This window comes from Aythya marila (genome assembly GCF_965140915.1).
Source record: "Aythya marila genome assembly, chromosome: 12".
In the NCBI taxonomy this organism is placed as follows: Eukaryota; Metazoa; Chordata; class Aves; order Anseriformes; family Anatidae; genus Aythya; species Aythya marila.
Genome location: NC_139053.1, coordinates 12,668,810 through 12,691,536, shown reverse-complemented (window position 1 = coordinate 12,691,536; position 22,727 = coordinate 12,668,810). Strand labels below are relative to the sequence as shown.

The window sequence follows — 22,727 nt, the reverse complement described above, 5'->3', positions numbered from 1 at the left end:
CAGGTGAAAAATTAAACAGTATAGCAGGCATAAAGGGAATTTGCAGTTTGTACAAGCTGAGACTTAACTGAAAAGCTAAAGGCATACCTGGAAACACTTTTAAAATATATAAAATTCATGAATACTTTTCAGTTTGCAGCTGAGACATAAATATGTGTAATGAGCATGTAGCAGACATCTCACCTCTCCAGCATGGATATATATCTGCTGCTTCACTCTCCCTTGGAAGCAGAGTGATTTAATGTGCTTTACTTTGTAAGTCGCCCTCACGCAAAATAAATTTGATTTCTGCTGCAATCAAAAGAATTTAAACAAAATCACCTATCAGCTCTCTCTAGGTTGATTTATCCAAAAGTCCACTGCAGTCTTTATTTTCAATATAAAGAAATTAAACAATGTTTATTTGAGACAATCTTTATGATTCTCTCTGAAGGATTGGTGTGAAGACCAGTCCTAGACAGCCACATCTTTCCTATGCATCTTATATCCTGAGCCTATGGTTATATCTAATGTTCTGTGAATAAGTCACTTTCTCAGTTACGCTAATTTGTGCCTGTCTGACTTCTAAGAGGAAAGGTCTGGAAAGCAAACACAGGATATGGAGCTCTCCATGTCCCCCACTGTTCTTCCACCATGCCACAGTCAGAAATTTCTAAATGCATCAGCCTCCAAGTAAACAAGGAAAAAGAGTGGCAATGGGCTATGAAGCAAAATCAGTTTTTAAACAATATATTTTTAATTCTAAACCTATAGTTGAAGTTTTAAGTAAGTGCTCAGGCAAATTTGTAGGCCCAGCCTTGGTGATCATTCAGCTATAGCATGGAATTGCAGAGGTGCTAGACATTCTTAATTTCTCTTCCCTTGTACTGCAGCTCAGGGCTTCATGTATTACATATAAAGCATGAAAATCATTGCAAAGCACATCCTTTGCTCAAAAAAAAGTGTTTTTGACTCACCCTACTTTTACACAATAGTCATAGCATCTAAGTTCCTGCTACTTACTTTTGTTGTATGATTTATTATACAATGGATCTGAATGTTTTCCATGAAAGAGAAATTGGAAATCATATTTCTTAATTCAGATGTGCACCTTCATTTGTATAAGCAGGACCTTCACTCATTAACTCAGTGTAGCCTGCTCATGTGACCATGATTTTTCACTAGTCATTAGCAAAGAAAATTCTTTTGCCATTTGCATTACTAAACAAATTATTTCTTTAACTCTATTCACATCACGCTTCTAATTTTAAACGGCATTTCTAATACATCTTAAACAGGTATGTTGAAAATTTAAAAATTTTCTCCTATTTGAAACCCTACAACTTTCAAAACTACCTGAACTGAGCAGATCCTATTGTTGTTTGTTGCCAAATTTTCAGAAAAACTTGTAACAAGGAGCTAAGAAGATACTGAGTAAACATTTCACAGCACGATCTCAATTACAGCAAACTTACAAGTTCAGAATGAACCATCACATGTTTTGCTTCAGAATGAGGTGGACTTACCTATCCAGACAGATTCTGTTGTGCAAGTAACAAGAGGAGGTCAGAACCCGACTCTAAAATAAAGAACCTGAACTTGAAATCTTGAACTGGGACTTCCATGATCTGGTGTCTGATATTGAATTCTAAAATAGATAACATCACGATCAAGGAAAAGCTAAGGGCCTCAGACTTGTAGAATTCTCCACCTCTGAAGTCTGCGAAAACATCTAGGATCTGCACAAACTAGAGCCTGAAAAGAATTCCATGAAGCCTGAAGTCAGTCAACTCTGTTTCAGTCAGAAAACTCAAGAAGCCAGCTTATTTGTTTTGCTTTTATTTCAGTATCTCTTCTTCTAAATGTTCCTCCCACAAAATACTTTATAATTCTAGGCAATGTTGAAAATCATAATGAAAATCTTTCCAAAATAAACTTTCCCCAGAATACGTCTATCAAAGTTTGGGATCCCTCCTTTGAAAACAGACACTACCTCGGAAATATGAGGTCACTGACTTGTTTCCTAATTGAACATCTGAGAATCAGGTTTCCATTGCCAGGAACTTTATACCAGTGAAGTAATTTTCCCCACCTCTCCAACACCTCATAACCCACCTCACTGTAACCAAGAAATAAGAAGGTACCTGACGTTTTCCACAAGTATTCTGAATCTGCTTTCATATAATATTTTACCCCCATTTTGGGTAACAATTTAGCTTAATTGTGCCAAATTATCAGCAGACCATCTTTTGCTTGAAAACATTTTCTTCTCTCTACTGTCATTTTTACAGGCAGCTCAGCAAATAATTTTATGCTACTGCAGTCACACAAGGCAGATTCTAATATTGATCTGAATTTTTCCCTTGAATATGATTTGCATTCTTAGCCTGATCTATTTTTTTTTTCCTCCCATAGAACATGATTTACATTCTTATGTCTGGCTGCTTCATTTTAAAGCCATCTTGAGAAAGTCTCTTTCTAATCATCCTTCTGAATTCATATGGGAATAACTCTTCGTACCAATGCTTAGGAGAGGAAAACCTCAAATAAATTGACGCTATTCTTGCAGACTATAATGACTGGAAACTGTATTTGTTGATGGAAATTAGAGACTTTTTTATAGCTTACTAATAATCTAGCTCTGGGACAGCTAATTACTAAGGATTGTCATGTCTGAATACTGAGGAAATGCACTGAATCTTCCAGCTGGTCTAAGCAGGAAGAAAAACCACCACCAAGATCAGCCTAAGGCCACCATTGTGCCCTACTAGTTGCCAGCGTAAGAACTTGCTTTGCATAAAGCAAAGGAGATATATTTTCCTCAGATTAAACATAGGTGGGTTGGGGAAAATGAATTTCCCCGTAAGCATGGCCTATTTCTCCTTGCCTTTGCTACTCATTGCAGATGTGTCAGATGGGACACACTTGTTCATGGGTCTGAACGTGCCTTCTCTCCCAGGAGCCTGCTGGGCACTCTCTGTACTTGCTTACGTGGCTAGCTCCTCCTTCCTGAGACACGGAATTGCACCATTCAGCTGACACAAACCACTGTATGCTTTAACGAAATGAACGGGGAACTAATAAAAATTGGGGTGTTTAAGTCTCATTAATTTTGCCCAAAAGTACACATGGGGAAAAGGATCAAAGATGTTGTAAACCCAATATAACATTTGACACATTAAGTGTTCCTCCTCTTTGGCAGAGGAACCCCCAAACCCAGAAGTAACCTAAATAATCCACTTTTATTGCAGAATGTGCCCTTAACCACAAAATGCAGCATATGCATTTAGGAAGGATTTCCTAATAAAATGCAGATAAATCCGGGCATTTACAGGACAATTATTTTTGCCATGAAAAAAATCATTATAGAATGCAAAGCGTTCAGGATTTAGTCCATCACTAGAATTAATTGGCTGATCTTACACAGCATTTTAATCTACAAATTAAACGTTTGAACTAAATCACATTTACCTGAACCATATTTTATCAGGCTTTGCAACTTCTTAGGCTTTGTATTTGCCCAAACAGAGCTGAACCCCAAAGTCAATAGTTTAATCACCTTATGCCTGCACTTCACAGTAAGTTAAGAAATGCAGAAAACTTTAGAGGTTGATTCAGATCTTTGGTAAGATAAAACACCCTCCAGAGAGGCCTGAACTGCCTTCTGGAGGTGTCTGTCTCTTCATTGATTATATATTAAAAGGATGATGAGGAGGTTCCCAAACTGTGCAGTCAGAAGGGACGTATCTGTGCCTGAGCATTCTTGGTCCTTTGCCAAAGTGGGCCTTTTCATCTATAAGATACTTTACATCACCACTTCATTTATGTTCACGTCAATATGCTCAGAGGTTGTGGCAAAGTCTTTGCTGAGACGAGAGAAACCAATGAGCACTGTCACAGTATATTCAATGGAGTTTGCCTCTTCCTTTGTAAAAGCACAGAAAGAAATGTGCAAGAATTTGGCTACAACTACGCTACGAAACATTTCTGATTGTTTTATACATGCAATTTTTCATTATTGCTGTTCACATTATTTATCTATTTCCTTGTTGCTATTATGCTTTTAGACCCCTGTCTTGCTTATGGAAGTCTTCGTATTTTGGAGGCACATTAATTTCCTTTCTGTTCTTCCAGAGCAGTTTCTTGGTGTCCTTCAAGCTGCTGTAGCCCTTTAGTTTGTGCATTTGGTTCCTGGTTCTGTGCTACCTCTTAGTGGTTAGAGGTCATAGAGATTTCTTTTATTTTATTTCATATTTTAAGATGCTTGCTTTCCCCATTATTTTAAGGCGTTAAATAATTATGCTCTTCTTCTACATATCATGAGACAATTAATGGGCTGATTTTCTACAAAGGTCAGTCCTTTGAACTGTGTGGTAGGATCATGGGAATAGAAATGAGGCACATTAGCTATCCTGATTTCTCAGTCTCAAGAAACTACATATTTCTGAAAAATCTTTCAACTTAATCAGATTAGCAGAGGGACTTAATCCTCTAAAATACTGATTGCTCCTCAGTGCTTCTTTTTTATACTCTGTACTGCTGCATTAGTGTCTTTCACATTCAGCAACCTTCTTTGCCTAATAGCACTCTCAAATAATTCTTTCCTGTGTTTTGTATTTTATCAATGAAAATACTACAGAACAGGGAAGACCACGAACCTAAACAAGCACTTTTAAAAATAACCAAAAATCCTATCATAAACAGGCAAGCTATGGAATCAATTTGTTACTGACATAAATTTAGTATCATCCAAAGTCATATTTTTATTTATACCTGTATCATGTAAATAGTTTTTACTTGGCATTGATATGAAAGGTTTATTCATTAACAGCTTCTATCAGCTATTTCACTTCCTTTACAAATCTTTGGAAGATGTGTATGCGTTTTACAGTTATGCTCGTTCGTTCATTGAGTGAATTCATGTCATTTCATACATAATATTATGTAATATATATATTTACATATATATATATATATTTCTTTATATACATAAAGAAAGAAAAATATAGAATACTAAAAGGAAGATGACAAGTCCAGCAGCTAGTTACTTTAACCTAACAATGTAACATTGCAGTTTGTACTGTGTTTGGTTTGTTAGGAAATCTAGGGACTCTGAAAAATTTTTAGTCCATGAATTTGGTAGTCTCAATCATCAACAAAATGCTTTGTCAATAATTAAAATGTCGTGAGTCTTATGGCAGTTCTAAAAACAACATCAAAAGTAAAGCAACAGTTGATAACTGAGATTGCAATTAAACCAGACAAAAAACAACCCTTTTCAAGACCAGCATAACTATATGGACACTAAGAGCCCTTAATTTTATATGACATACATGTATGCATGATGTACATGTATGTATGAATGGAGGATGGGGCCTAAGGCCTAACAACTAAGAAAACAACATTCAGAAAAGGCTTTTGAGTACTCAAAAACCTACTCCACCTTGTTGGCTCACTCTTTAGTGCAGCCTGCCTGTATTCATTACTCCCACAATGAGTCAAACAGAAAGAAACAGAAGAAAAGTTGCACCTCTACACAAGTGTGAAAATCTCTTCTACCTGTGGGAGCAAGGAGCTTTGGAGAAATGTGAAGTAATGTGCAGAAGATGATCAGTGAATCATAACTTTTGCAGTGTGACAGCAGCAACTGTGTGCAAGTGTCTACGTATTATACAATGTGACTCTGTGAGCAGCCCCAGGGCAGACTAGAAACTGTCAGTTTAAAGACTGAATTATCTTCTTAAGGCAAATACGTAACTGCTGTTAATATCAGGATTTTCACAAGTACACCAGGAGAAAAAGGGGTTGACTTGAGAAGGGAGGTGTGAAAGATAAGGCACAGGGTTAGCTATAAGATATGCAGTGATAATTTTGTTTTTGCAAAAAGAGAGGACAGAAGAGTTCGGAATTACTAGATTAGAAGACATTTAACAATCTTCAAAGTAGGATAGAAGAGAGTACATTAGAGGATGCCTTCAGTATGAAAAATAAATTAGCTATGACACATGAAATGGTTAAAGACACTGAAAATAAGCCATGTTAATTTGGAAAAAGCTATGAACAGGGGATGTATTCACTAAAATTATATCGCTCTGCTCCAGTACTAGCAAATGTGAATCACAGAATCATAGAACATGCTTCTGGGAGAGGCAGTTAGATGTGTCACAGCTTCAAATACTTACCTTTTAGTGTTTGGCCTGCTGCTTTCTCGCCTGCTCAGTGCAGAGCGTGCTTCTTTGTACACATCAGTCGCAGTGCAACCTGTTCTGGTTCTATTCTTGAATTTCATTCATATGTCCCCAGCCTAAGAAGAAGAGGATGTTAATTAGACAAGAATATCAGTCTAGTACATGAGGTCAAGCAAGGACTGCATATAGGCTAGTGTGACCAGAGAAAGACAAAAGGAAAGCAACATTTCTGATCTGAAGGATCTTTCTAAAATCTCAAGAAACTGAAAGGATACTGGGGGAGCTTATAGCTGCGCTGCAATATTATACTAATGAATGCCTTAAAAAATACACAACACAAGAAATAGGCATAGAGACTGTGCAACAAAATGTTAAAATGTTCTCCAAACAAGCCCTGCAATCATGAATACAGAGCAACAGAGAATTTCATATTTAGACTTATTCAAGTTTTCTGAGTCACAAATTAGCACTTTTAAGAGCTTATCTTTTTCCCAATTGACTTTAATCAAGTGTTTCAGAAGCTGGAAAATGTTTTAAGTGAATAGAGCTCTTAAGCAGAGAGCCTAGGGAACAGAATAGCAGCTATTTTGTACTCTCTTTCAATGTTTTTGATTTGTTTTTTTTTCTTTGTTCTTGCATTTTTATGGTTTTCAACACAAGTGAAGCACCACAGCTGTAGGTTTCACAAATGAAAGAGAGGTACAGGCACAAAGAGACCCTTGGGGGGACAAGTTCAAGCAAAAATTCAAAATAATTTTCTTGACAGTGTCAAGCTGATGATCTTTTAAGTGCTCACTTTGCTATGATCTCTAATACACTTCATGCAGACATGAGACTGATACTCTCTAAATGACAGAATCCCTTTGTTTTCCAATATATTTAAATAATACCTCAGCCAATAAATAAATAAATAAATAAATAAATAAATAAATAAAAACCCTTAATAATGCAGGCCTTCAAAGGGCTTCAGCTAAATGAATTCAGGCATCCTGGCTGACTTTTAAGGCAAATGGTCTTGGAGAATTTGATGAAAGCTTCTCATGAAGGCTACACGTGTATGGAAATGCAGCAGGCAAATCTTGAAAAATATTGCATCATTAAAGGTTGGACCTGGTGCTTAGGGGCATGGTTTAGTGGGTGACATTGGCAGTAGGGGTGATGAGTGCACTAGATGATCTTGAAAGTCTTTTCCAACCTTAATGATTCTGTGATTCTATGATGCAATTGCAGGCTCACGAAGCATTTGTTCCAATTACCAAGTACACTGAATTGTACCTAAACATTCTCTTCAACATACTGTCATTCAGTCTTTCCCATGGTGCCTAACACACCACAGTGTATTTAATTATTTAATTATTAATTTGCACACATCTGCTTACTCTTCCTCCATCACCTGGAGTAAAACACTGCTGCCTGCCTTGCCTTTGTTTCAGAGCTGCAAGCCCAGCCTAGATGAAGATCTGAAGCATCTTTCTCACTTCTGTATGTAAGCTTACATATCTCTGCCATGAACTCTAACAAATTTAATTAAAATCAGCAAACAATGGAAAATTAATGCTTGCTATTGATACACACTGTGAGAGCTTTCAGCCTACTGCTTGCTTAGTACAATGCTACATTAGGATCCTTTAAACTGAACAAAGGCGATGGGAGCCAGCCTAGACATGGATAGAATGGCTCTGAAAAACTGCTCACGGGCTTCACTGTGTGTTTCTGCTGGTATCATGACAGCCCTTGCTCTCACTCTTGAAAATGTGCTTCCTCAGAACAACAGAAGCGAGTGGAGATCTGGGCTGTACCACGATGCAGATGCTCTCTTGCTTCAGCTGCCTTATTGCAGAGTGCTCCCGAGCCCAGCCTTGTGCATCACATGTGCAGGAAGCCAGGTTACCCAGAGACCCAATGCTCACCAAAGGCAATCGACATGGTTTTCAGAAGCTCTCAGAAGCGTAATACATGCAGCTGGAGTCTGTCACTTAAGTTAAACAGACAGTTACAGTTCAGCACGAGACGAGGCCATTTGCCATGCGTGTGCGCACACTCGGGGCATGTAATATCTTTCAGCATTTAGCATGACAGGTCAGCTCTGGTTGATCAAACTCCTGAACCAAACTCCCTCTGCTCAGATGATGTTTTGCCTGACCAAATTATTCAGGATTTTGCTGCAGTCTGTCTCCCACAAAAGCATAAAGCCTTAGTCTGTCTCCCACAAAATGTAACCTTAGATATAAGGTTACCTCACGCTTCTGCTCATTTTTGTGCCACTGAAGCATTACCAGAAAATAACTCCTAAAATGAGGAACCAATAGTGAAAAATCATTATTATTACAAAACATCTTTGTCTTCTAAAACCGTACCTGTAAAGCTACATTTGAAAAGGTTACTTTCTCAAAAAAACCTATAATGTATTTCATTAAATCGAGAGAATAAAATTAGGTACCAGAGCTGACAAGACTAATGACAATGCTGTTCAGTGCAGTCCCAGTGCCCAATGGAGATTAGGTTATCAGAGCACCAACACCAACTTGAGGAATGTCTCTTGAAGTCCTTATGATTTAACAATTAATAGGAGGATTTGTTTGATAGCTAGATGCAGCCAGATAAAAAGGACATTCAGTTCCAATTACCCATTATTTTGACTATAACAGATTAACAGCATGCTTTGAAGCATTTTATATCCAAACCTGTATAATTGGAAGTGAAAAAATTCAATTCACCAACTTCACTACATTTTAAAAAGAATACTCAGTTCCCTTTTAATAACAAATGTGCAAATATTCCTGACTTTGAACTGAAAGGATGAAAGATACAAGTCAAAACCTGGGAACCAGTGATGATCATTTTCTATTTTAACAATTCTAATACTTACACAATATTTTTATGATGGTTTGCAAATATTTTTTATTGCCCTCACTGGTATACATTAAATTAGTTCACAAATGTTCATCCCGCTGAAACTAGTAACAAACATCTTGTTTCTTTTTTGAGAGCTCATCTTTATTAATTGGGTCTCTTAATCCTGACCCTCTTAATTGTTAACAGCAAAGGAATGAAAAGACCTGGAACTGTGTCTGATGTGAATTACAGCTACTGAATTTGCTCTGATTTCATTATAAGATTTATTTTTGTGTTGAGGCACAATATTATTTTTTCCTACCTGTACTTCCCATTGAATGCGGAACGCTTCTCTCACTCCTTTCTCTAAAAATCTGCCTCAAATTCACCCCAACTTGTTTTTGGAAACTTTTCCATTTCAGAAAATTCAGAATGGTTTGGATGTTTCTATTGTACATTTCTCTTAAAATGCTGTTATGACTATTATTATTTAGAAAAATACACAGCTCTTAATATTATAATAATTGATGTATTGTACAATTTAGTTAGACCAGGGAAAGCTGATTTTCCATGGCACTCAACAGAAGCTGCATTTTCTTTTTTTTTTCACAGACAGACCTTTAAAATTACTTTGGTGAATGACTATGTGCTTTTTAGGAGAAAGAAAATGATCTGTTCATTTGTAGGGGACACTTTTCATAAGCATTCTGACTACGTGATGATACAAAGCTGCATATAAATTAGCGTGGGCTGAAAATGATGTCCTATCTGGCAAGTAGTAGTGGATCTGGAGTTACACAATATTTTCAATTTTAGGAATTGGTTCCCATTAAAATATCTTTTTAATTACCTTGGTATTTACCATCTTGTTAGCTACATTTGTATTTTTCTGATCTAGTCACAACAGCTATACATTTCCTTCAAAAGATAAAAGTTGTCCTCTTTTTATAAATTTGTTTGCATCAGGTTTGAAACCTTACAGAAAACATCAAATATGCCAACAGTTGACAGTAAAATCAGAAGTAGTGGTTTTAAATATATATTCTAAAATAATCAAAAGGGTTCTTTGATGCCTACCTCAATAATTGCTTACTATGTTTTACCCTTATAAAAATGTGTCTTTGCTTTACAGATGAAATGAAAACTCTTAAAAGATGTTTTAAATGAATAATTCAAACAATGATTGACAATATAATTGTTTATATTTTTCACATTAGCGTATTCACTTTATTCCTTCAATTTATAAAACAAGTTATCATTCTCTGTGATATTTATAAAAGTTGAATAAATAAAAGAAACTTTGTAAAGATGTAATTTTTTTTTTACACTGTATTTGCTAATCTGTTCCCATTATTTTAGTTCTTTGAGAACTTCTGGTACCACTTGCATGCCACGTTTGGCGGGATTTGAGCTATAGTAAGAAAATACATAAACATTGGCAATTAAATTGCCTTATCAATTTTCTGCAGCTTATTAAGTTGTTTTATTGTAAAGGAAGATTAGTGTCTTCAGACGAAATAGGAAAATACCTAAGCAGGAGTCCATGCATTAAAGCTGTGATATCTTGTACAAACCCACCTCCTGAATGAATTCTTAAAGAGACACAACTAAATTAACATGGGAATGTAGGGAAGTAAAATGAAGTAACAAGCTGAACAAACAAAAATGAAAATATTAAGATGGAATTGGAACATCTTTCATATGTGCAGAAGAATCTCTTAGGGAATGAACTATGCATCTTGCGATGCAAAAATCTTATACAGAAATCATAATAAATACAGAAAAAATGGACAGCCAAAAAGCTACAAATAGATTACAAACCCACTAAGAATAAAAGTATGTTTGGGGAGAAAAAAAAAATTATATATATATATATATATGTAAGAACAAAACAAACAGTAGCAAAGGAGCAGCTACAAAGACAGCAAATGGAGACCACGACCCAGAATTACGGTTTACAAGGACAAAAAGGACTTTGAAGTTACGAGCTTGGCAGCAGCAGCAGAAGGGACAGTTCATATAAAAAAGGGAACATGGAGGGAGTTGCTTTCATGTCAGCATAAGCAGCCTCTCCCTTTATCCTTATTTCCCTGTACTGCATTAATGGCCAAGGACCAAATCCCATTCAGAGTAAAGGGCAGTTCCCAAGCTGAAGATGCAGCATACAGCTCCCATCATGTACTTCTCACAAGGCCATAGGACTAAAGCCTTTCCTGACATAACGTCTTAAATTACATTTTGAGTCTGTAAATACTCTAACTTCCCCAAAGCCATCCCAGTGCAAGACTAGATTTGAGAAATGCACTGGCTAGATCAGCTAGCGGGTATGTGAAGCGTTACAGGCATCTAACACAAAGATGTGAGGTTATGAATTCGTGCTATTCAGAACACAAAATGAGATTCAAATTTGACCACAGTAATCACTAAGTGGAAATTTGAATTAGACAAATATCTATGAAAGACTTTTGACAGTAGTTTTTAACTCAATATTCACAGAAGTGATACTTCCTTAAATTTCTGAATATACTTTTTCGAAGCATAAGTTCAGCTTGGAGAAGCAGAGCCTGAGAAAATCAACTAGTTAGCTAGTGTTAGACAAAGCCATACATCATGGCTGTGAAGAAGTTGAATGAACAGTTGAGTTTCAGCAGATCAATTTTGATTAAATTTTAGAGAGAGGAAAAAAAAAAAAAAAGCACTGCAAAAATTCTCCTGGGATCAATGCCACCTTCCCAGTTTTCAGCCAGACAGTTATGTTTAAAAATATTTTGTTCAGAATTCAGGCATCTGCTTTGCTCTGTGTTTATTTTGCAGGTTTGTGGTAGAGAGAGTGGCAATGGTTGAGGTCTGTTGTGTACAATTCTTGGCTGCCTCTGTCTTCTTTGCTTTTAATTTATTAACTTATGTGACTGATTGAGAAAGACATTTAAAAATTTGCTAAGATGTAATTGTGATTTGAACTAATATTAAGTACGTGCTTAACTATTTAATGGGATGAAAGCAACAGTCACTCTACTATTTGCTTGTTTACTTACACTTGTGCTGAACTCAGTTCATCACTTTAAAAAATACATACAAAACTTTGTTAATTCAATTAAGGAGCTGAAAGCATGCAGTAAGGCGAGACAAAACATCATCCACAAAGTAAGTGACTTTTTTTTCTTTCATTGCAGCAACACACCAAAGCAAAAGGACGCATGACCAAAGGGTGGTTATCATTTCCAGTACCACTGCATTCTGGGGAAAAGCTTTATCATGTGTTGAGTTCAGACAGAAAGTAAGTTCAAAGGGCAGAAGGTTGCTTAAATTGATCTCTAACTACTAACACAGGAAAGGAGGAATGTACTGGAGAAAGGAAGAAGTCAAAACAAATCTAAATCAGAGGGATTTATATGCTGGTAGCAAACTAAGCTGCCTTAAAACCTTGGCTAGTAAGGGTATTAATATAAACGCATATTGTTCTGGTGGGGAGGAACATGTTCCTCTCTCTAAAGCGAAGAACTTCACAGCATTTATGTGCTCTGCTGCTCTCATAAATGATACTTTATGGCATCGATTCTGTCAACACTGTTCCTAATCCTGACATTTGCTGACATTTTCCATTTTGTAAAATAAAAAGAGTTTAAAATTTCTGGCTTTGACCTTGACATAATGAACTGATGGATCACAGCAAAGAAATTGAGATAGTATCATCAAATTTGTTCCAATCCCTCCTTTTGGTGCTATCAAAACTGCAGATTAAATTATAGTTTTTATTAGAGATGCCTGGAAAATGTATATTCTTTAGTATGGCATGGGGGTGTTGTAGAGGAAACACATACAAATGTGTCATCTAATACTGAGACAGAAGTCCAAATGTAAAGTAATTCAGGGAAAGTTTCCAGAAGAAAATGCTTTTAGAGTCAAACAACTAGGTGTTTGGGATTTTCTTTTTGGCTTGCCCAATTTAACAACATTGCTACAATCTAAATGAATATCCAATTTAAGATCTAGAGAGCTTCCTTTGGTGTTATGAATAAAAGCAAGTTGTTATGCTGTCTCCTGGATAGGCAAGAGCTTGGCACTTTGAATACTGAGAACTTGTTTATTGCTAAACTAAGTCTCATGTTAGCTTTGATGTGTCAGATCAAGTCCTGTGTTGCCAGCAATCAGTGTGATCCAGGGCAAGTCACCAGAGTGCTTATGCAGATAACGCTCCCCACCGAAAATTAATAATCCAGTTAGGTAGAATTTGGAATAAAATGCAGAGGTATTAAAATGCATGTAGTACTTCGAAGTGTCTACTCCGTGTGATTCAGGGGCTAATCAAGCCTGGTGATAGCCAAAAGGCAGACAGAAAGCAGTTCCTTTTCCCTCCTTTAATCCCCCTCTTACTAGTAAAAGCACATCATAAATAGCGCAGAGCCATACAAAAACTTTAAAAGAAACCACGAAATGTGCAGATGTGATGCAGACACTTGTTTCTGCCTTCTATTAGTTAAAACAAATGTCAATGCTTGTATTGCAAGGCCTGTGATGAATCAGATTAACTGGGTTGATGGCATCATTCATGTAATGCCTACACGCACCCCTTCTTTGGACAATTTCAAGGGTGAAGTGCATATGAATTGAGAATGGGAAATAAGTTTTCTAATTTGCTTGTAATACAGTTTCTTCACTGTATTACTACCCATTCTCCTCTTGTTCTGTCTTTCCTCCCTCATCTGTGAAAGATCATCTCAGAAGAGGTTTTTGTACTGAAATTTAAGCTTCTATTATTTTTAACATATATTGCCTTCACATATTACACAGACTGAGGAGAACAATCGTGGCCAACACCCTGACAGAGCTAACATGCAGTCAGTCTGTCTCCAACCATCCAGAACTAATATAAGGTGAGGAATGTCAGCTGTGTCTGGAGTAGCATCCTTCCAAACAGTATGACAAGCAGTCAGTAACTGACAGCACAATTTATTCCTTCAAGGCAACACAGGGAGCCACAGCAATGGTCAGTGAGAAACCATCATCCTGTAGGATCTGTATAGTGTTTGGTAGCCTACCTTACACATAAATTGGTCATGAGCCATGATTCATCAGAGTAACTTGAAAATGGTTTTGCAGGGATGCCACTGGACTCATACGTCACCTAGAAAGGGCCCTCCTGAATTGCTGTGGCCAAGCTATTATGAATACCAATTCCCAGTGAGTTTCTACAGGAAATAGAGGGAATGCTGAAGGTGAAAAGAACTGAAGGACAGGGGATAGAGAGGGGAAGAACTGAGTGGCAGATGGAAAAAAAAAAAAGGGTGGGGGGAGACTAGAGACTGAAAGGTAGGAAGGAGCTAGGAAAAACAGAGGTTAGCAGAGACAGGGAACTAGTAAGGATCATGCTGGGAATAAGAAGACTAAAAAGGTTTAAAGATTGTTACTGTCATTTTAGCCTTTCAAGTTCCTCCATGTGTTTCTCCCGTATCAAAATCTAATTTGAAAGATCAAATCTTGGCTTGGTAACACCGAACTTTCTTTGCTTCTGCGTAAAACTACTTGCCTCCTTCATTAATTGTAGACAGATTGATGTTTACAGATGCTGCAAGTGCAAACAAAGCTTTACCCAGCTTGGTTAAGGCTTCTTCTGTCAGTCCCTGTCATCTGCTCATGCCAGAAGGGTGAAAGGAGGGCTCTTCACCTCAGCGTGAGCCAAAGCTCACAGAGCTGAAGGTTGGCAAAGGGTCTAAACAGTTGAAAGAGGCATCTGCTTTTTACCACAAAAATGACCATAACTTTTTTGATAGATAATCCAGACTGAGATTATCTGTAAATTTCTTTCATGAAGAAATCTACAGAATTGAAAAACTGAAACATGACAATGATCTCAGAGGCATTTGTCCACTCTCCCACATCTTCAGGCAAGCCCAAGGACAAGTCTGCAAAAGACTGACAGCGCTGGTTTCAATGTTCCTTATCCTCAGCATGATCCATATTGGCAGTTTTAACTTAAATCTACTGCTTTGTCTTCCGAAGAGGGACAAGTGCTTTAAATAAATCTTCTCTTCCTGTGATCTGTGTTAGCACTTCATTTTCTCTAAACTGAGTGAAGAATTTATCCTGATTTAACAGACATCTGGGAGACACGGGAGTAACAGCACTGGTCATGAGATCTTCAGGACTGCTCCAGAATAGCTTGCAGCAAATGTCTTGGGTCAGCAGTTTAAGCTACATTCAGAACAGAACAAAGATAAATTCCTCCATGTTGTATACTAGCGTCTTTGTGTCTCAGTCAAATCTTATTGGAGTCAGAGAAAATGACCTGGGCTGGACCTTTTGCCTGTCAAATAAGGCTGCTTTCCCACACTTCACAAGCATCATGTTTCTTTCTGGTTGCTTGATAGCAACCAGTAAGAGAAATTTGAGGAAGAGAACTCAAGACAGATATGTCTACCTGCATTTTCTTGGCTGGCTTGGATAGGAAAAACAGTTCTTTAGAGTCATCAGAGTCCATTAGTAAAAACATAATATCCAGTGCAATGAAAATTCCTGAGAACTGCTTCTCTTAAAAACGTACTCTAAGTAAAAATTGAAATCGATGTCCCACAAAGAAAGAGAGAAATACATGACTACATCACGAAGATGAAGAAGAAAACTACACTGTGCTGTGAAGAGCTATGTCAGTGGGAAAAGGCTGTTTGCTTATTTTTATTTTCCCTCTAAAATTGCAACTGTCGTGTAAACTCTTTAGTATAAAGATCAGAGCTAGTCACTAAAGTGCTAGTCAGAAATGCCAGGCACTGCAGAAATCAGAATTTTAATTTGAGTTTTGAACAGAATGAAGCCTTAACATAGCTCTCAAGCTATTTAAATATGGAAAAAATTAGCTGAATGAATAAAAGAAAATAACACAGCTGGTGACTATTTAAAAAGGAAGAGCTAGACCGAGTTTTTGAAAGTTCAAACAGGGACATTCAGAAATAAGTTCTTATAAACTATGCAAAATCAGATGTTGTACAAATAAACAACTGTATATCTATTCATCTCTTCAGATCAAGGCTTTGACAATAATTAATCGTAATGAAGGTTTCTCCAAGAAAACTCAAAAATATTTAACTCTGAAAAAGCCTACACGTTTGGTTAAGTTCATATATATGTGTGTATACATATATATATATTTATACACACACATTTGAAAGCAATTTAGTGCAAAGTACTTCTAGAAGCATCTCTTCTTTCTGTACATTATTTATCTTCACTGAATTATTTTGTAGCATTTGGAAAGACTAATTTAGGCAAAAAAAATTTCCAGCTAAAACTAACATCCAATTTTTTTTTTTTTTTTTTTAATAGTTTTTGGACTCCAGCAACATAATAGCTACTCACAGAGTATACACAGACTGCTCCACCCTCATGCTGGGCTGACTCGCAGCAGCTGTCCAACATATGTCTCTCAAGTAGTTTATTTTGCCATCAGAGCATTACAAAATGTAAAGTTTTTCCATTCTGCAGGCAAAAGACTTAAGTGGGTCAGGATCAGCATATTAACCTGAGCTCCTTCGCATCCTGCACACTAACAATTCTACCTCCCCAAAGAAATGCATTCCTTCTTGTACAGAATCCCAGCATTGTTCAGCAGAATTTATCTGCCAAAAACAACGCATCTAACTTTTAAAAAGGGAGAGAGAAAAGAAAAAAGGGGGTATACTAAACTCAGGAGCTGCGCAGATGAAAATCTCCAAGTTGTTCATGCACTGATAAAACTGAAAGGCCCACTGATATTTACAAGTCTCGCCCATCTGTACAGCCCTACTAGCTGACCTCTTTCCCACTACTGCTAAGCGTATGGATAATGCACTGCCTTTTGTTCTAGTAATGTGCATAGTAGTTCCCTTTGCTTCATATTTTTACAGCTTGCATAGGTTCACTTATTTTGATGTCAAAGTCTCTCCTGCAAACCATCCATTTATTTTCACAGCAAACCCTTTGGGGCCTAGCTTGGGTTTTTTGATAAAAACAACTTTTTAAAGAATATTTTCCTTTCCTGAATTTTCCACTTACTCCTTTACAAGATACCATGGCCCCACAAAAACCTTTAGCAGTAAATACCTGGGCTAAGCCTACTCTAGATCAGCTAGATGAGGAATGGAGGAAAAACAAGACTGCTAAAGCTTCCACTTTGCCCCAACAGAGAAGCAGCACAGCCATGCCCTTTCCTAGGATAGGATCTTGCTGGTCCTTGGTCCAGCAATGAATCAGGACCATGCTCGTTGCCTGTCAGCCAAGGACAGCCACAGGGAAAAAGCAGTCCTTTGGGAATCACTTTCTGTTATTGTGGCTGGAGGTCATATTTCATCTTGAAAATGTTAACTCATTTCTTCTTTAACAAAGAAGGGGCACATTACTCAGGAGCCTCTGACACGATACTGGAGGTCTACCCAGCCTTCCATTCACCTTCCATTTAATGCACGATTGCTTTTTCGTTTCTTTTTTGAAACCTGTTCACATTCTGAATTCCACACTGGTTGTATTTATCATTGCTGGAGTTTTTAAACCTAGTCAACAGGTAGAATTTTCCAAGATATCACAGCTTTAAAAGCCCAGGTTGCTGTTTTAGACTCTTTCCTACAGTATTGAGTCTAATCATTTCCAGTACCACTGAACAACTTAATAGGCTGCAAAAACTTGATAAGACAATGTAATTGCCAGCTTTTATGTATATTCTTAAAATAGCTACATTCCTCGTAGAGGTTGTACAGGATATAAGTGTTAGCAGAAACAATTAAAGAACTGAAACAATAGAAGCAGATTAGAGAATTATAACATGCAAAAACTATTAAAAATTCCAAACAAAACGTCCTTATTCCTTGCCTTGCATAAATAACAATTTTAGATACTGGAACAAATTACTCAAAACCAAGAAATCTGGTTCACTATGAATAATGAAGATAATATATACCAGTGCTACAAGAAAAATAGGTATAAAGCATCTTGTATCAGTTCAGGTAACTGAAGCTCCTGAAACATTGAACTTTATCTTAAACATTTCAGGTATTCAAGCCAGTGGAAAAATACAATCATTTATGTGTTCCAAATAGTGGTGTCCAACACACAACCAGTTAGAAACTCCCAAAAGCAAAAAATCAGCTCCCGTAAATAATTATGTAACTATGAAAACAAATGGGATTCAAGAACTACATTTTTCCTCTAACCTTGACTTCTATCAATAAAGTACATTTTATTCTGTGTATCTCTTGATCACACTTTAATATATGCTTTTTAACAACATTGACAGGAAGCAATATAGGTTAACTGTTCTATTATGCATCATATTAAAAAGACAGCAAGGTTTTTCAGGGGGAAAGAAATGGTAAAATAAAAGAGTTTGTAATAAAGTGATTTGGAAGAGACTAAATTAATCTTACATTCCAATCAATCTGCAAATGAAAAGATACTTGACTCAATCTGTCAGAAAAGTCAGACAGGTACCTGATCAACTCAATGGAAATCCTTTTATAAACTCAAGCTATGATGAATACTGTAACCTTACTTGAAGAAACGGCATGCCTTATCCTCACAGGCATGGTAATAGGGATGAATTTTCAAGTCTGAATAACCTGATCAAGGCATTTCTTTATTTCATGAAAGAAATGACTCCATTAAGTGTTTAATCAAACAGCACTGTTCTATTAAATGATGAGACCTCTAAAACAATGATCTTGAGAGCTCCCCATGATGGAAAATTTCCAGATTATATGACTAGAGGAATCCTGAATATCTGCTCAGTGTAATAAGTCTGCATAAGGAGAAAAATAATCAAATTAGAAGGAGATTTCCTATCGGTATTTCTGCTGACTTCCTGTAACACAAGTTTATGCTGTTGGGATAATCAACGTGAAAGATACACAGGTAAGCACAGCAAAGGCAAAGCAGACCAAATTACTTTACAGCTCTATCTTTGCTCACCTGAAAGACCAGGTCAACTTTAAACTTTTCCAGTACATTTGGTAATCAGATACTTCATTACCTTCTGCCTCCATATGCTACATTACAGAAAAGCAATAGGGTAGTCTAATACGTTAAGGATGTTTAGATCTTATTTCAGTAACATCCAGAAGCTGCAAACCAGCTGCTGCTCAGAAGTCAGTACGACATTACTACAGTCATAGGTAGGGCTCAGCTCTAGCCACGCTAGCTTTTTTTCTCAAGTTCAGGTACTGATGAAATCTATTAAAAAGCATCATGAAAACCAGCAGTCTAGCTGCCTATCTCATCCAAATCCCAAATGGGCTTTCCAGTCTATGCTTTGCTCAGTGATCTTGCAGTTACTATGGTGCTGAATCCCAAGCACTTCCATTTTCTCAGGTTGCTGTACTCAGCCCCTCCTGTAGCTACGCTACAAAGTGGGGCAGTGTGACAACAGGGGGCTTCACCATTTTCCCCTCTAATGGCATTCTTCCTCTGCAGGAGGGGAAAGCTGGCCCCGAGCCCTCATGAAGGGTGCACGTACTGCAGTGGGTGCTGCCTCTTGCACAGGTGGCAGCCTACCCATCAGCCAGCACTGAACACAGAGCCGCCACACTGAGCTGGTTTCCTCCAGCATAGACGTGCTTCGTTCTGGTGTTCCCTTCATATGTTGACAGCTCCACATTTAGCTGGAAGCTGTGCAAAAGACTGCACGCAAGCACAGGAAGCTGGCAGTAAAATGCAGAAGGACATAAAAAAAATTGGTACAGGGGTAGACTTTAAGGTAAAAGTTGAGGGCATCCTTTCCCACCGTGAATGAGAATGTATCACTCCATATTAAATACACATGCTAAAACATACAACTTGTTTGGGAATCAGACCTCGCAGACAGCTCACGCATTTTAGTAGAAGATGCTCACTGATGCCAGGACAAGGTTTTGCCTTAGTCATGTTGAACAATAAGGTTAACAGCCCGATGAAAATAATGTTTTGTCAGCTGATGTCAATCCCTTGGCTTAGCTTATATTGGAAATTGGGTGAAGAGGGTATTCTAGGGAAATACCACATTCACTCAATATTAGGAGGTCCTGGAAGCTCCCTGAGAAAGGCAAGAACGCGAGCACCTGCTGTGCTTTTCCTGAAAACTTGTCATTTGCCACATGGAAAAAAAGAGACAGACAGAGGGAGGGGAGGTGTTGAGTCCTAGCGTGGGTAGTTGTGTTGCTGACATTTAGCAACAGTAGGCTGACTTTCACTGCTGAAAGTGAGCCAGAAAGGCTCAGAAGAAAGTTTGCAGTATCTGAGAAATACTGAAAGAGAGAAACTAAAATATTAGGCAGAACACAGCAGTTGGTATTTAAATGACAAGCAGATACCAAGTGTGGAACAAGGTAACTATGGGAACTTCCTCCAATTGCTAAGAGGTGACTGCAGTTCAAGGGCATGGTCTGCTGTTCAGTACTTTTATGGAAGTTTGTAAACCAGGTTCTCAGCTTGTGGGCTGACTTGGCCCTAAGCGAACCCATCTTGATTTACACCAGCCAAGAATGTGGCCTTAGCACATTATTAGATTCATGGAGATAAAGGATATATGTCATGGTGTTAGAAATAAGTCAGCTTATAACAGTTAAAATGAATAAATAAATCCAATTTCAGAGCAGCTCCTGATCTCTGGAGGGTATTATAACATAGCGACAGTGATTATGATAGCAAGTAATGATAAAACATGCCAGCAGATACAAAAAATATGTCTGAGACCACAGAACAAAAAAAAAATCTGACATTTAAGATCCACCAATCCATTTTGATATTGTCTATTCACATCTAAACAGCTGCTTTGGGAAACAATGATACAGGAAGGGCCTCTCAGTCTATGAATATGTGACACAAACTGATTCAATATTGTCATGAGCAACTTTTCAGTTCCAGTACTGAAGTTTTTATTATCACTGCTGGAAAGCCATGCTTACCAGAACCATTCTGTTGCCCATCACTTAAAATAGAGCCTTACAGATATTTTTTATATTAAAACACATTACCATTGTTCAAATAAGGCTTAATTTACAAAAGCTAGTAGCTTTGGGTACAGCCTAAAGGAGTTGTACTTTTCTTGGTTTGATCTAGGTTGACTTGCCATGATAATTTTGTTTTCTTTCTTTCTTTCAGTTTTGTGTACACTTTTAAATTCTTTGTTCATGTGGACTCTGTTCTGATGCATGAGCAGAGGTTTCTGAAAAATGTCAAAGATAACTTGGTCAGGAAAACATGAGAAAATCTGAGATTCTGGTAGCCACATCATCCTTGGCTGAAAGGATGCTGCTAGATAAAAACTGGAAAGATAACGTATTTTTTTTCAAATTTAGCTAGTGAGAAAACACATAAACGTGATGATTCTAGTCATTATAAAACAGGTAAGTGGTTCCTCTGAATAATAATAACAACAATAAAATGCAAAAGAAAAAACTATGAAAATTTTAAAGAAAGGCACACACTAACTTCAATAACATACACCTCTACTGCCTAGAGTCTATGGCTTTCTCCCTTCCCAGTAAGTTTTGGGATCTTTCCTGTTGAATAGGGGCCATTGTCACAAGAATTCTGCATTAATATTCTCCCCATAAAGGCACAACTGTTCTAACAGAGAGCTTGCAGCAGAATAACTCTTATCTGCAAAAAAGAATATCATTATGGGCACCAATAAGAAAGAAGTAGATGGAAGGATGCTGAAGAAAGAACCGAAAACCGCTACACGAAGATAAATTATTTACACAGAATTCCATCTAGGAGCACAAAAATCTTTTTTAAAGTCACATTCTTTTAAGCCATAATTTCAGAATAGAAACAAAGAGGTGCTGAAAGATAAATGATAGTCTTAAAACTACACACAGTGCACTTAGCAAAATAAGGGAAGAGTAAGGAATATGAACAGTATACAAAATGCTAAAAATAACGAACAGGAAGATATATCTAAGCCATATTCATTGGCATTAGTTTTTGTTTAACAAATGTACAATTGATCTTTTATCATAAGCTCGTCACATTTAGTCCAAGCTCTATCTGGGGAGTTAGTTGTGTATGTGCCAACTTTCATAAGTGAGACATGGTTATTAGGCTTTTAAATAAAATATGTGAAGCTCAGAAAATGGTTGATATCACTTGTGCATTTTAATTGAATTACTGGGGTAAAAAAAGGTATTTTTATCACATTGCATCTTAATAGAGCCTCTGGATTAAATGCTAATTAATTTGCCACCAAAATTTGCTGTTAATCAGTTGCATGTCAGGATACATTCTGAGTGACATTTAAATTATAAAGTATAGTGGGATTATCTCCACTCTTGCAAATTACCTCTTTATAAAAGTCAAAGTAAACATTATGCACTCACTAGAGATATCATTATTCTCCTGTTTACTCTCTGTATGATTCTTTGGATTATAGGTTGTCTCAGTCTATAGATATAACACTTAGATCAATTTGGAAAAAAAGGAGTTGCATGTTTTAAGGCTGACCGTTGAAGATACAGCCTCCAATGACCAACCTCATTAACCATTGTCTCATCAGGTTTGTGTGCAGCTGACAATCTTTCTCCACAGTAAAGACTAAATTGAACCTTCCACAGAGCACTGAAAATGCTGACGACTCCATCAGAAGTACACTGGCCCTGACTCATTATCTGTAGTTTAAAAACTACAGGAAAGAGACGTATGAGTAGAAGCTCATTTTCTATCTTACCTTTGTATGAAAAATGCCCATCAACTAAAGAGTTCAACTGAAGGAAGGTAAAGGAAAACAAG

At 37.2% G+C, this 22,727-nt stretch overlaps 1 long non-coding RNA gene across 1 annotated transcript in view; it reads right to left on the bottom strand.

Annotated features, from left to right (window-relative positions):
* Positions 1 to 22,727, bottom strand: part of LOC309882853 — a 45,530-nt gene that overhangs the window by 5,795 nt on the left and 17,008 nt on the right. Inside the window, exon 4 of the long non-coding RNA XR_014318369.1 lies at positions 6,162 to 6,283. This is a non-coding gene — a long non-coding RNA (uncharacterized lncRNA). The remainder of the gene's footprint in view (positions 1 to 6,161; positions 6,284 to 22,727) is intronic.